Genomic DNA, 12,548 nt, shown 5'->3' on the forward strand with positions numbered 1-12,548 from the left:
CCTGTGTTGTATATTTATACATTTGCTTTTTACAAAATAAATGTTTAGAGAACATGTTCAAAGTATGATTTTCTAAATGTGTTTTTGGGAAACACTCTGTCCCAGTGTGCCAGGTCAGAATACACAATGAAGAGTAACCTGCTAAGATTCCATCGCGTTATTGTGTTGAGTATTTCTGCTGAAAAGTGTATGAGAATGCTATGCTAATGCTTACAAGGAATGTCAAATTTGTCTTAAAATAAGATTGAATTTTAAGAAAAAAGATTTTTTTCTACTTATATGCTAATATCTCAACTGTTCACAATGATAATGTTTCATACTAAGATGATTATGTGACAGACTTTTTCTTATCTGAAGCCCTGTAACTTTCAGAAAGAATAATTACATTTCTTCCATATAATGAGCACCTTTCTGAACCGAAGTCCCTCGTGGAGAAACATTTTAACCATACCTAATTTGTGGCGATGATGATTTTCATGTGTAAGTGTGAATGTGTTTGAGAGAAAATGACAGAGGAACCTGCCTCCCAAAGCCCAGTGGAGAAAAAAAAAAAAAAAAAAAAAAAATGGCCGAAGGGGGAGCTGCAGAACTGACCCTGCCAAGGACGGAGAGCTTCCCATGTCTGTTCAATGCTGTGAAATGGGTCATTGAACAGCTAAATGGTGTCATTATGATGAGTAATTAAAAGAATACAGCTGAAGACTCCCAAGCTACCCTTTTCTCTTGGTTCAGCTGTGTTGTGTTGTCATGGTTCTTTGCAGAAATGCAGCTGCTATAGGCCACTTTAACTATCACCTCTTTCACTTAAATGCAAATTGGTAGCTAATTGAATTGCATTGACCATTGTCTTTTCATTTAGCAAAAAAAAAAAAAAAAAAAAAACCCTGCAGATTCACATTGCTGATTGATGAAGGTTGGATTTTGCCCATGCTTTTCATCTGGTACAACCTGCAACACACTATGAATCGAAAGACACGAGAGCACAAAACTGTTTTGCTTGGAAGAGACATGGTATAAGTGCTTTGTGAGCTACGTTGTGTTTTGAAGACATTAATATCTATGTGGGAAGGAAAATTGCAACCTTAGATTATAGCATGCTGTAGCTGGTCTGTAAACAGAAATACAACAAAAAGGATAAAAGACAGCCAAGCAATAAAGGAATTGTGCTTCATCTCCATTAAGCTTATTTCGGGAATACAAAGTCTCCATATTTCTTTTGTGCAAAGCTTTTCCGATGTCGTTACTTCAGCTTCCAATAAAAATGCATGAAAGATGTGCCAAAGTAGCCTTCCCCAGGGCAGCGTATGCATTCTTACTCGCTTTGTAGGGAAGTCATTAAGATGATGGAGAGGTAGGAGGAGGTTCCATGTTTGATTAATTAGTAAAACTAACTTTGGCAAGACCAGGAACTGAAAGAGAGGATTTCATTAGCTTACGCTTGTTAGATAAGGTTAATGAGGTGACTCCCACTGTTGGAAAAAAAAAAAACAGTACTGAATCCGTTTTTGACTCTGCAAAGAGAAAGAAGAAGGTTATCCTCTGAACACAGAGTTTTTGGGGGAAATCAAAGAGATGTACTTTTCAATGGTCATTACTTGTAGAAGGAAGAGCATTTACATGCATCTTTATCAATCTTTGTTTGCAGAAATCGGCAAGAGAAACCCGGAGAGATCTGCCGTCCTGGAGGCTATTAGGGATGTGTTCTCTAACTGAGGAGTCCAACCCAGATTCCAGCAGTAAGTACAGTACAGGTGTTTAGCACAGATGTGTACATGACTTAATTCAGCTGAAGTTCTGCATGAGCAAACGTACCCCTAAGAGGATCACATCACTAATCCGCTGGTCAATACATATGACGAGAACAGTACAGAGCCAAAGCCAAGTCATTTAAAGGACATGTCATCCTGAGTGTAGACAGCATGAATATCCCTCTGTGGGATTTAAGCTGTGTCCACTTTGTAAGTTGCACAGTTGCTGCAGTTTTAGCATAAAGTTGAGCAAAATAACAATTTTTACCTAATTTATCTTTGTTTTTAGACAGCTTAAAAATGTACCTTTCCTCTTGCGAATGGTGCATTTGCTGTGCATTTCACTCTTTAAGGACTGAATGCAAATTTATATCAGTGTTGTCTGGCTATAAAAGTAAAGGGTAAGTAAATGAATATGTGAAACAGACCAGAGTGTGTAATTACTTTTGTTAATTTGTAACTAATTAGTCTTTAATCAAATTAAGTTTTAATTCAATTTGAGCCACAGAGAGACACGAGTCAGCTACATGTCCAACACTCTGCCTTTGTTTGTTTGTTTGTTTGTTTGTTTGTTTGTTTGTTTGTCTGTTTGTTTGTTTGATTGATTGATTGATCAAATCAGAAAGTCTATTGTACCTTGTATTTTTTTTTTTTATGTAATACTTTTCAGTCGCTGTGCCACACTAAAAATTGATCTTTCATAAAGGATTCAATAATTTTATAAGTAAGCTGCTTTTGGTTTTTCAATAGATTAAAGAAATCAGTTTTAGCTCTTTTTTTCCCTTTTTGTATCTGGTCAACAAGTGAAGGCTTTCAATGGGTGGTGTAGGAACAGAGACAGGAGATGCATGTGTACTCCTAACAGTTAGTGCTAATTAAGTGGGTCTTACTAAAGAGATTTGACCCTGTGAGTCACCACAGACTCATTTTCTTGCAATATATTTTCCTAACTGGTACAACCTTTTAGCTCAGCTGACTCACATGTTACTCAGGTGTCATGTAACAAAAAGCAATAGGAGGTGCCCTTTGGATTCATTATAACATTTGTCATTTGGTCCAACAGAAATCAAAGAGAGTTTTTTTTCTTCCTCCAGTCAATTATTCCCTTGTGTTATTAGCTTCGCCAATGACTCTGAACTGTAAAAAGTAAGGAAAGAAGAGTATTGTCATACAAATAAAAAAAGAGACTAATAAATCTTGTTAATTGGAAATGAATTACAAAGATGTTTCGACTTTGCACGGGCACGTCTACATGTATGTCTACAAGTATTGTGTGTTTTGTGTCCTAATTGTACAGAGTAAAAAATTGCAACTGATTTCAAGTCATTAGTCATTGGAATGAATGTTCTTCGGTCTGAGTTACAAGCGTTTCAGCCCTATCATGCTGTATAGTCCCAGCTCTTCCATCAACCTGAATTTCTAATCGATGACACTGGAGAAGAGTTATTCGAATGGATTACCGTAAAGAGCACCATGGATTAGCCTCAGAGAGACTTGGATCCCACAGGGAGTTTTAAATTGCTCACATAAAGTGATTATAAAACATCTGTATGGTCGGCAATTATACAGCTCGGTTCTCATCAAAGTAATGCCGGCCTTCCCGGTGATTTGCTGGTGCATTTATAATACTCCAGCTTGTTAAACTTCATTTTGGCTGCAGTCCATGTTGGTAAAAATAACTAACTAGCTAAATTTCTCCTCAAGGCTGATGCAACACACCTTTTTTTTCCCCCTAACTGGCTCATTCATGTTTTAGATTGAAAAGGATGTTTGCTTTTCACAAATAATGGAAAACTATAAGTGTTTTAGTTCCAGATAAGCAAAGACATCTCGGAATAGGCATTCATTTCCAATGCTGAATATTTGCTTAGTACATTTCCCAGAGCTCATCTAATCAACATGTTCTGCTGGCTGTCATCTGCTATAATGCTCTGTATTTTCTATTTTATATATATACATATAATTTATCTCACTTCTTCACTATATAAAGTTTTTGGTGAGGACCACATCTATCAAAAATGTAAACAGTATTTTACTGGCTTAGATTAAAGGCTTTGCAGTGCAATGGGGGGAAGTGTTATTAGCAAATGCCCCACAAGTTATCCCATTTTTAACAGTGCCAGACACCTTTATTGACGCCCCTGGTAAAGCTGTGTAACAACCTTTAAAGTTAATTCAACTTTTATTGCAATGCCCTTGTCTCATGAAAAAAATACAGAAAAAAATACAGACAAACTAAAACTCTGACTTGAGTAAATCGAGGGAAAAATCCCTAGGAATGTACAATTGTTTGTAATAAAGTCAACAATAGCACAATTGTTGGAACTGTTTTTTGACAATGCAATCTTGTTTAGTTAAAAAGACAGCACTCAGTCTTCTAAGACATTTCACAAGGCTGTTGGATACAGAGAGAGGAATCTTGAGCTGTTTCTCATTGCACAAACACTGGATTAGATTGTCAAGACAAAACACATCTACTTCGCAGCTTTTGCACAAGTAGGGGCAAAAACTGTGGCAGCCATGCAAATACAGTGATTTTATGAATAATTGTAATTTAATTGTAATCTTTCATTTGTAATCTTACTACAGTAGTAAATACCCCAGTGACAAATTTTATTCTAATTGCGCTAAGAGAAGCATTGCCACTAACGTGGCCACAAGCTCCTTTTCAAAGTATTTATAATTTTTTGACACCAAAATTTGTTGCCAAACAATATGCTCTGACCAAAACATATGGTACAATTAAAGTCTGTAAAGAAAGTCTTTTGAAAACTATAACTTTAAAATGCATTTTTTAAATAAGAAGTTATTTAGCCATGTTTATTTTAATTTAAGCAATAATTTTCGATTATGAGTTGTTTTCCCCATTGAATAAAAAGTCTAAAACAAGCTTTGTTTGTTATGTTTTTTTGTTTTTTTCTTTTTCCAGAAACTTAAGTCTGAAATTTTGCTGGAGAGAAAGAACCAAAAATAACAAACAAAGCTTACAACTTCATTGCCTTATCATAAATGTGAAAAGTAATAAATCTATGGCAAATGGCTCAGACAGGACATAGCATGTGAAAAAAAAAAAACAGGATCAGAAAATAAACACCTAAATGTTAGAAAAGCAGTGTCGAGGCCTTCTCGTTTCCAAAAAACAATATTCCAACAAAGGCCGTGGGTGTTAACAGGTGGTTTCTGATTTGAACGCACTTCCGACTTAATTTGTTTGAAAAAATATATTCTTTATTTCTTGTAAAAAAATAATTACCAAAAATGTCCTACAACTTACTCAAAAAATGAAAGTAAAATTATTATGACATTTCAAGTACAAAAAAGTGAAAAGTGAAAGTGAAAGTGGTCAAAAAATCATTTACAAAAAACCTCCCATCCACACACCAAACATTTATCAAACAATCGCTCCACTCAGCACCCGGTGTGTTTTAATTACTCAAATTAATGGGAGGGTCTAACCAATTACAACATAATCTAATCAATTCAAATATACAAATTAACTACAGATTTTGGATCTAAACTTAACTCAAATAAATTCTAAACTCCCCAAAATAGAAAACTAAATTAGTAGAAATTACAAGTTGCAGACATTACATAAATGGCCACCACAAGCAGCTTCATCAAAAGCAAATGTTGGAAACTTAACCAAAGACTCGATCATCAAATGTCCTTTTTGAAAGAAGAACTTCAAATCTTCCACTAGTTATTGACTATCGCACTTCCAGTATTTGGCTTCATTGAACAAAGCTCCTTTATACCAACGTAACAGAAAAGAGGCAGCATTTGTGCGAACTGAAAATGGATGATGTAATTCTGAGGGTGTTTTGCTAGTCTGTAATTAGACATCTGCACCAGCCATAACCGAGGATTGGTACTGTAGATTTCAATTCTTTACAGATTTACTCCAGCTGTGGTTTTGCATAATTCTTGACAAAAGCCCATGTGTTTAGAAAAGAAAATGCACAAATGTTTCAAAATTAAATATTACTCGTGAAAATTAGACATTGTTTTCTTCTGTTATGTTTTATGCCATAGTTAAAAACCAATTACGTAAAAAAAAAAAACCCCACAAAGAAAGGATGTTTAAAAAATGACATCAGGCTTTTGACAGACAGCTGTCAGAGTTTTATTTCAGATTCCCTAATGACTTTCTTTCCACACTGCTGATAAAACACAGTGGCACCTTTTTTTTCTATATGACAGGATACTTGTCTCAAATCATGACACCTCTGTTCTCCGCTCTTATTACATGCCATTTACTTTGTGAGGCAGCACAAGACAAAGTATTTTCTCCCATCTGGAATTTAGACATTGAAATTAAATCAGAGCTCAAAAAACACCTTTTTGTTGTTTTGAAACAAACTGAGGATTTATGTTTCTCCTCATAATGCAAGTTATGTCTCACAGTATATCCATGGCAAATTAGACATAAGGGTGCATTATTTAAATGTTCTCAGTCATCTGGAAATAAAAAAAGAAACAAAAACTTAATTCTAGTGTAAAAATAAGATTAAGACAAGAAATTTGATTTGTTCCCTGAATAGACCCTGTGGTGGCTTGTCCATATAATAATGACATAAAGTCTACAACTACAGATGGCTGAGTTATCAACATAGAAAAACAGAGATCACTTAGGCTCCGGTTTATCGCCTACAGAGTAGGATTAAAAATCAGAGGCTACTCGTCCCTGAAGTAGATTTTATTTTGGCCATCTGCTTTTGTTTCCTCCTTGTAAAAGCTGTGCTTTGTGTTAATGCCACTTCCCCGCTAATGTTTCACATTAATTTATTTTTGTAAGACTTTTGCCAGCTCATTTTGACATTACATAATGTATTTTATGTAATGTCAAATAAAAGTATTATCTCAAACCAAGATGTTGAGAATTGAGTCTTTGGAAACATTAAGGTGATGTTTTTTTTAATTTATTTTTTTATTTTCTGAACCTATCAAACTTTTGCAAATCAATGGTAAATGACTCACTGTCGACAATAAATTGTAATGAAAACTGTCAGGTGTATGAGCCTCCCTTGGCATCCCCACTCGTGTGTAGTGTCTTTCATAACTCTTTTTCTGGTGTGAAAGATGACAAGACTGCAGGATATGAGACAGCAGGCCACTGAAATGAGAAAACTGTCACAGCATCATTAGATAAACCATTTGCAAAGCGCCTATGTTATTAGGTCTCATTCTCTGTTATTTCATTCCCTTTTTTTGTCAACATTCTCCAATAACTGGGAAAAAGTAGACATCTATTTAAGAAGAGGCTTTATTATTTTCACATTTTGTAGCCTTATTTTCTCTCCTTTTTTTTTTTTTTTGGAGGAATAGCGCTAAAGCTTATATTTTCACCTTAGAGGTGTAAAGATGTGTATCGTTGTCTGACTCCTGAACTGGGTGGCAATTTGTCAGCGTAGTGGTGCAAGTTCCACAACAAATCAGTCTGGCAGACTGCTTTGAAAACCCACCGGGTTCAAGACATTAGCAATCTATCTATGTGAAAAAAAACATGTTTGTGATGTAAGTTTTTATCGGGTCAAGGTTACTGTACAGTAGTTAAATACTGTGAACTAGTCATAGTTCATTTATGACTGATTTTTGACAGAACCAACATAGGGATTTCAGGTACTAGTGTAATGACTTTAATATTGTAAAGACTGGGAAGGTGTGCAGAAAAAAGTGAGCTTACAGCTTCACAGTCATTAATCATTATTCAATAAGGCTGTGAGCTCCTGTCTTATGAGCCTCTGTCGTGAAGTTATCTATGAATCCTGAACTTTAGGGGTGTCAAATCATTTTTCACCAATATTTTTCTGGGGGATGTTTCTGTCTTCAAACTAAGGTTGTAGGCCTGTTAGCTTCAGGCTGCTAAAGAATCCATTTGCGTGTTGTATTATGGAGAAAGTTTGCAGATTTACCCTGATAGCAAAAGTTATCTTCACCAGATCTGAGCCAACTATAGGTGAGCATTTCGCCTAAAGCCGTAAACATACTTGAGCTCAGACCTCTTTTTCCAATGGCCTGTTACAGGTCATTAGTGATGTGTTGACGATGCAAATTAGCCATGCGTTCTTTTAAAATGTCCGTCTCATTCAAAGACACCATCTTAATTAGCTGTTAGCTTCCCCCACTTCCAAAAATGGCTCAAATTTACTCTGTAAGCAATTTAATTTCAAACACAAAGTTCATCATTTTAAATCCTCCAAAAATGCAATTGAAAGCATGTTTTGTTTTTTGGTTTTTTGGTTTTTTCAAAACTTGTACTAGTATATTTAGCAGAAATATATATATTTTTTCTTTTTGTCTGTTTTTTGGTAACTCATTAACTCATTCCTACATATTTTTCAGGCTATCAGATTCACGTTTCTATTTGAAGAGGCTTCATTAATGCAATACAAGGTAAACCAGGTTTTGGAAAGCTGCTATTATGGTTTAACTTCCTTTTGCTATTTTTTTCTTTATTTCTAAAGTAGCCTTAGAATATCCACACACACTAAACCTGCGTTTTTTTTCTGCTGGTGATCTTTGCTTGTTGCTGAGGTACACGGTGAACATTAACTTTCTTCTTCACATTAGCCTGTTTTCTCTCTGTTTTGATGTGGTTCATTCTGCACGTAACATATCCTCTTTGTAGTTCCAAATCATTGTGTGTGGACAAATCCCATGGAAAGAGTTGTCCCTAAACACTTTGCTTTGAACATTGTTATTATTAATGACTTTTATTACAGCAGTGTGCTTCACTGTTTCCAGATCTCTCCTACAAGGGTGCCTTTTTAGCTTGAGCAGCAGCAACCAAAACAACCTCTTGTAAAGGGTACACTGACAATAACACTGTTAAAAAACCTGAGAATTGTTCAAAATTGCATTCTATCAAATATAATTCCCATATTTAAAGTATATGCCCCACTTTTACAATTATGTAATATCATAAAGTCTGAATCATAATCATGAGACATGAACTGGATTCTAATTTTGAAATTGCTGACTTATAGTGTAATTATCTACTGATAGTCTGATGAGTCAATCGAGGTAGCAGTTAGTTTGTTTCTGAAAAACCTTTTAACGAAACAAAAAAAATATGAAAAAAAAACAACAACAAAAAAACATCTCATATTTGCACAGATAGTGGGGCATTTCAATACAATACACATAGGATTGTTTTTTTATTTATATTGGTAGACAATAATAAAATCACCCCTAACTAAGCTTTTAGGGACTTTTCATAAGAAATAGGAAAAAACTGAGGGTACTTCCCATTAATTACTCCTTTTATCTATATCACAGTCTTTCTAACACAATGACTCGGGCAGAGTAAACTAATCCACAACCAGATTGGCAGCTCAGGTGAAAGCAGTAGTCATCACTGTGTTTGAAAGCTTTCTCTCCAAGGATTGCAATCATTTCACTCCAGTTTAATACCCAATGTCTTCGTCCATTATGTATTTTAAAAGTTACAATTACGATCAAAGTTTCTCTCTTGGAGAAAGAGAGATTTGCCTCATCAGTTCTAGGAACACGTTTACATTTTTGCCACTGATTGACTGCAACTGAATTTCAAATGTTTGATGTACCACTTTTAGAGGACTTGGAATAAACTTAAGTGCCATAAATAAATAAAAACTAAAAAGACAGATATCTCCCAATTCACCAAAGAAGAACAAAAAACTTCCCTGAAGACGAGCTCTAATATGCTACCGAAGACCAAATATTTAGGTGCAGAGGATATTTAGGATAACATTTGTGTTTTTCCAAAATATACATTGAAGTAAAACAGCAACATTAACGTAATAAAGTAATGTACATACATATTTCCCGGTACTTTTAGTATTATGAAAAGCAATTAAGGAATTCTCACATTTGTGGAAAGCTTCAGAAAGATTATGCTCATTCATAATGAGCATAATCTTTCCTAAGCTTCACAATGTACACTTATTTTTTTACGTTATGCAACTATGAACAGTGTCATGTTGTAGGAAAATAATAAATTATCAGGTCATTTGCGGGTTTAAAATGTGGTGAATATCTAAAGGAATGAAAAGCAGCACATGTTGTTATAAATTAAATGGAAATTAACACAAAATGTGGTAGAAGTGTTTGAAACACAGACGCTTGCCAAGTGCCAACAGAGCAATAAAAGGTAAACAGCACCCAGGTGCAGATATTAAAATTCATAGACTGAAAGATTATTTGGGAGTTTTAACAGCATTATAAAAGGAGAACTTTTGACAGTTTTATCAGGCTGACCATGATATCTTCAGAATACCAAGTCTTTGGATGATTTGTCCAGTGTAGTGATTTAGTGCTAGGCATAAATAAATACCTGAAACTTGAAGCAATATTGTTTAGAAGAGTGAAGAAAAACTGTTTCACAAACATATGGATTCATAATAATGTCATCTGAAACATGAACAATTCAAGTTGTTGCTGTTGTCTTGTGTTGTTGAATACACACTGATATAAGGGTTGTTTAGAGGGCCGCTTTAAAGTGAAACACCATCGTGGCTTAGATATTTTTAAACTAATGCAATAAAATAAAATGTTTACATGTTATTAGACTCTGATTAGGGATGTCTCTCAAAAATAAGTCAGTAAATCTTACCAGTCTTTATTAAATGCATTGTAAGTTAAAATAAGTGTATTTATACGAAAGCACAGCTTATTAAAGATGTTAAAAGTTAAACATCACATAGAGCACGTGCCCATTGCCTCTGCTTAGTAATTGTACCTTATGCCACATGAAAAGTTTAGTAACTACTTTTTTCTTTCCTTTTTTTGCAAAAATGTGCTATATAAAATAGAGTCAAAGATAACTCGTTACAAGTTATGTGCTCTAATATTGACATTTCTATACCACCCTTGAAAATATCCTTACTGATATATATATATATATATATATATATATATATATATATATATATATTTATTTTATTTTTTTTTTTTAAATAAGAAAACATATACTATAATTAAAAGTGTAATAGATAACTATTCAGTTCTATTAAGTTCAGTTGATTTATATGCATTGGCACCAAGTCACAACAAATGTCATCTCAAGGCACTTTGGAAAAAATAAAAAGTGACAGTGGACCAGAACTTGGCTCATTGTGAGCTGCTATCAGCCATGACTTAGTGGGGGTTTGAAAAGACAGAGCCTACATGCAAAAAATAAAAAAAAAAGAGAAACACAAAAGCTCTGATCCAGAAATATATTCTTTGTTTACAAAAGTAAAAAGTTAATGGCAGTAGTAACTCCTTTAGTGGCCTTATCAAGGAGAGTTTTTAAGTCAGTTGGACTACAACATTCCTTTGCATTGCAGAAAACAAGTCGCTTATTAGAAAAAATATTTGGAAAACATAAAGTAAATGCTTTTTCAAATAGACATGATAGAAACTACTACTACTTAAATGTTTTACATTTAGCAGCTGCATCCACTAAACTGACTGGAAAATATACCGCTAGTGGATTTGTAATGTGCTGAGCTCACTTCTAGGTGTACTTTGATTTTTAACAACAGGCCTGTTAAATCTTCACTGTCGACCTTAAACCCTGGTTGCATCCCCTGCTCCATATTAGGCTCTGACAAATATGTCCTGTCATGAAAAAATACCTTTTATTTTCAAATCACAGACAGTTTTATTTCGGAGGTGAAACTATCACACAAGGAGGTTGTTTCCATTTGCCACCATGGAGTTCCCTTTCACTTCTGAGCTTACTGCAGATGGATCAAACTGCAATACAAGGCAGGCTTTCCTAATATCCTTTGCTAGAACCAATTGATTTTTCTTCCCGTCACCTTGCTCAGCTGTAAAAGCCTTTTCTTTAAAACAAGAGCAGGTTCAGGTTGGAATATGATGATCTTATTGCCCACCAAGAAAACTAATCTGCAGCTGATTTTCCAGAAAATCTGTACACCTGCTTAAGAGAGAGAGACATCTGTTTAATTAATATGTCACTGAAGTTCCTATTTGCTTTCAGGAACAACCATCTGCTCAAATGTTGCATTCACTGAGGGATTACTAAACAAGTCTAATACAACGAAGCAAATCTGTTTATATGATTAACCCATATTTGAGTAAAGTTAAAACCACCAAACAGTCAGTAAGTCGAACTTACCCTTTCAAAATCTCATTCATTTAACGTAAACCTGTCTTCACATCGTTTTTTTTAGGGGAGACACTAATCTCAAAGTGATAATGTGCACTTCATAAATGTGTCCGGTAGCCCTGCAGGGTCAGACAGATCTGCACAATAATGCTCCTCTTCACAGCCTCTCAATCAGAACATGGAGGGATGCTGAGCTGTCAGTCAGACGCATGGCCCTGCAGTCCGGTATAATTGAATTAGCTACAGTCTCTCACTGAAGGTTAATTGGTGGTGAAACTTTGCCTGAATGTGGCAAGGTAATTGACAAAGATAAGGAGGGCTGTCTTATCTCGAATTTTTGTCAGCATGCATGAACTTTATCACTTCACTAACAATTAGACATCGAAACTATAGAGGAAGAGCTGCCTTCACATTGTTCGGTTTAAATCCTCACAGACCGACGTTTCCACAACTTCCCGGCTTGGTCAGGCCTGCACAGGAGCTCCCACTTTTGTTCAATATGTCATGAGTCAGCAGCCGTAGACATGGCTGGCAGATGCTTTGGCTTGGAGGGCAAAATATCGTGGCACGTTGATAGTCGGTTGATGGCCTGGAAAATTGCATTTAAACCTTCAGGTGTTATTCTAAGTTGTAGCTTATTCTCAAACATACTGAATTAAATTAAACTCTACTTTGCTCCTGTCCCTTTGATAAATGTTCTCTAT

General features: G+C 35.1%; 1 protein-coding gene across 1 annotated transcript in view; it reads left to right on the forward strand.

Annotated features, from left to right (window-relative positions):
* Positions 1–12,548, forward strand: part of elfn1a (extracellular leucine-rich repeat and fibronectin type III domain containing 1a) — an 86,181-nt gene that overhangs the window by 59,147 nt on the left and 14,486 nt on the right. Inside the window, exon 2 of the mRNA XM_015053629.1 lies at positions 1,646–1,736. The gene's annotated coding sequence lies outside the window, so the exon portion shown is untranslated. The remainder of the gene's footprint in view (positions 1–1,645; positions 1,737–12,548) is intronic.

This window comes from Poecilia latipinna, unplaced genomic scaffold (genome assembly GCF_001443285.1).
Source record: "Poecilia latipinna isolate Pla-1442-1.1 unplaced genomic scaffold, P_latipinna-1.0 Scaffold1188, whole genome shotgun sequence".
Lineage (NCBI taxonomy): Eukaryota > Metazoa > Chordata > Actinopteri > Cyprinodontiformes > Poeciliidae > Poecilia > Poecilia latipinna.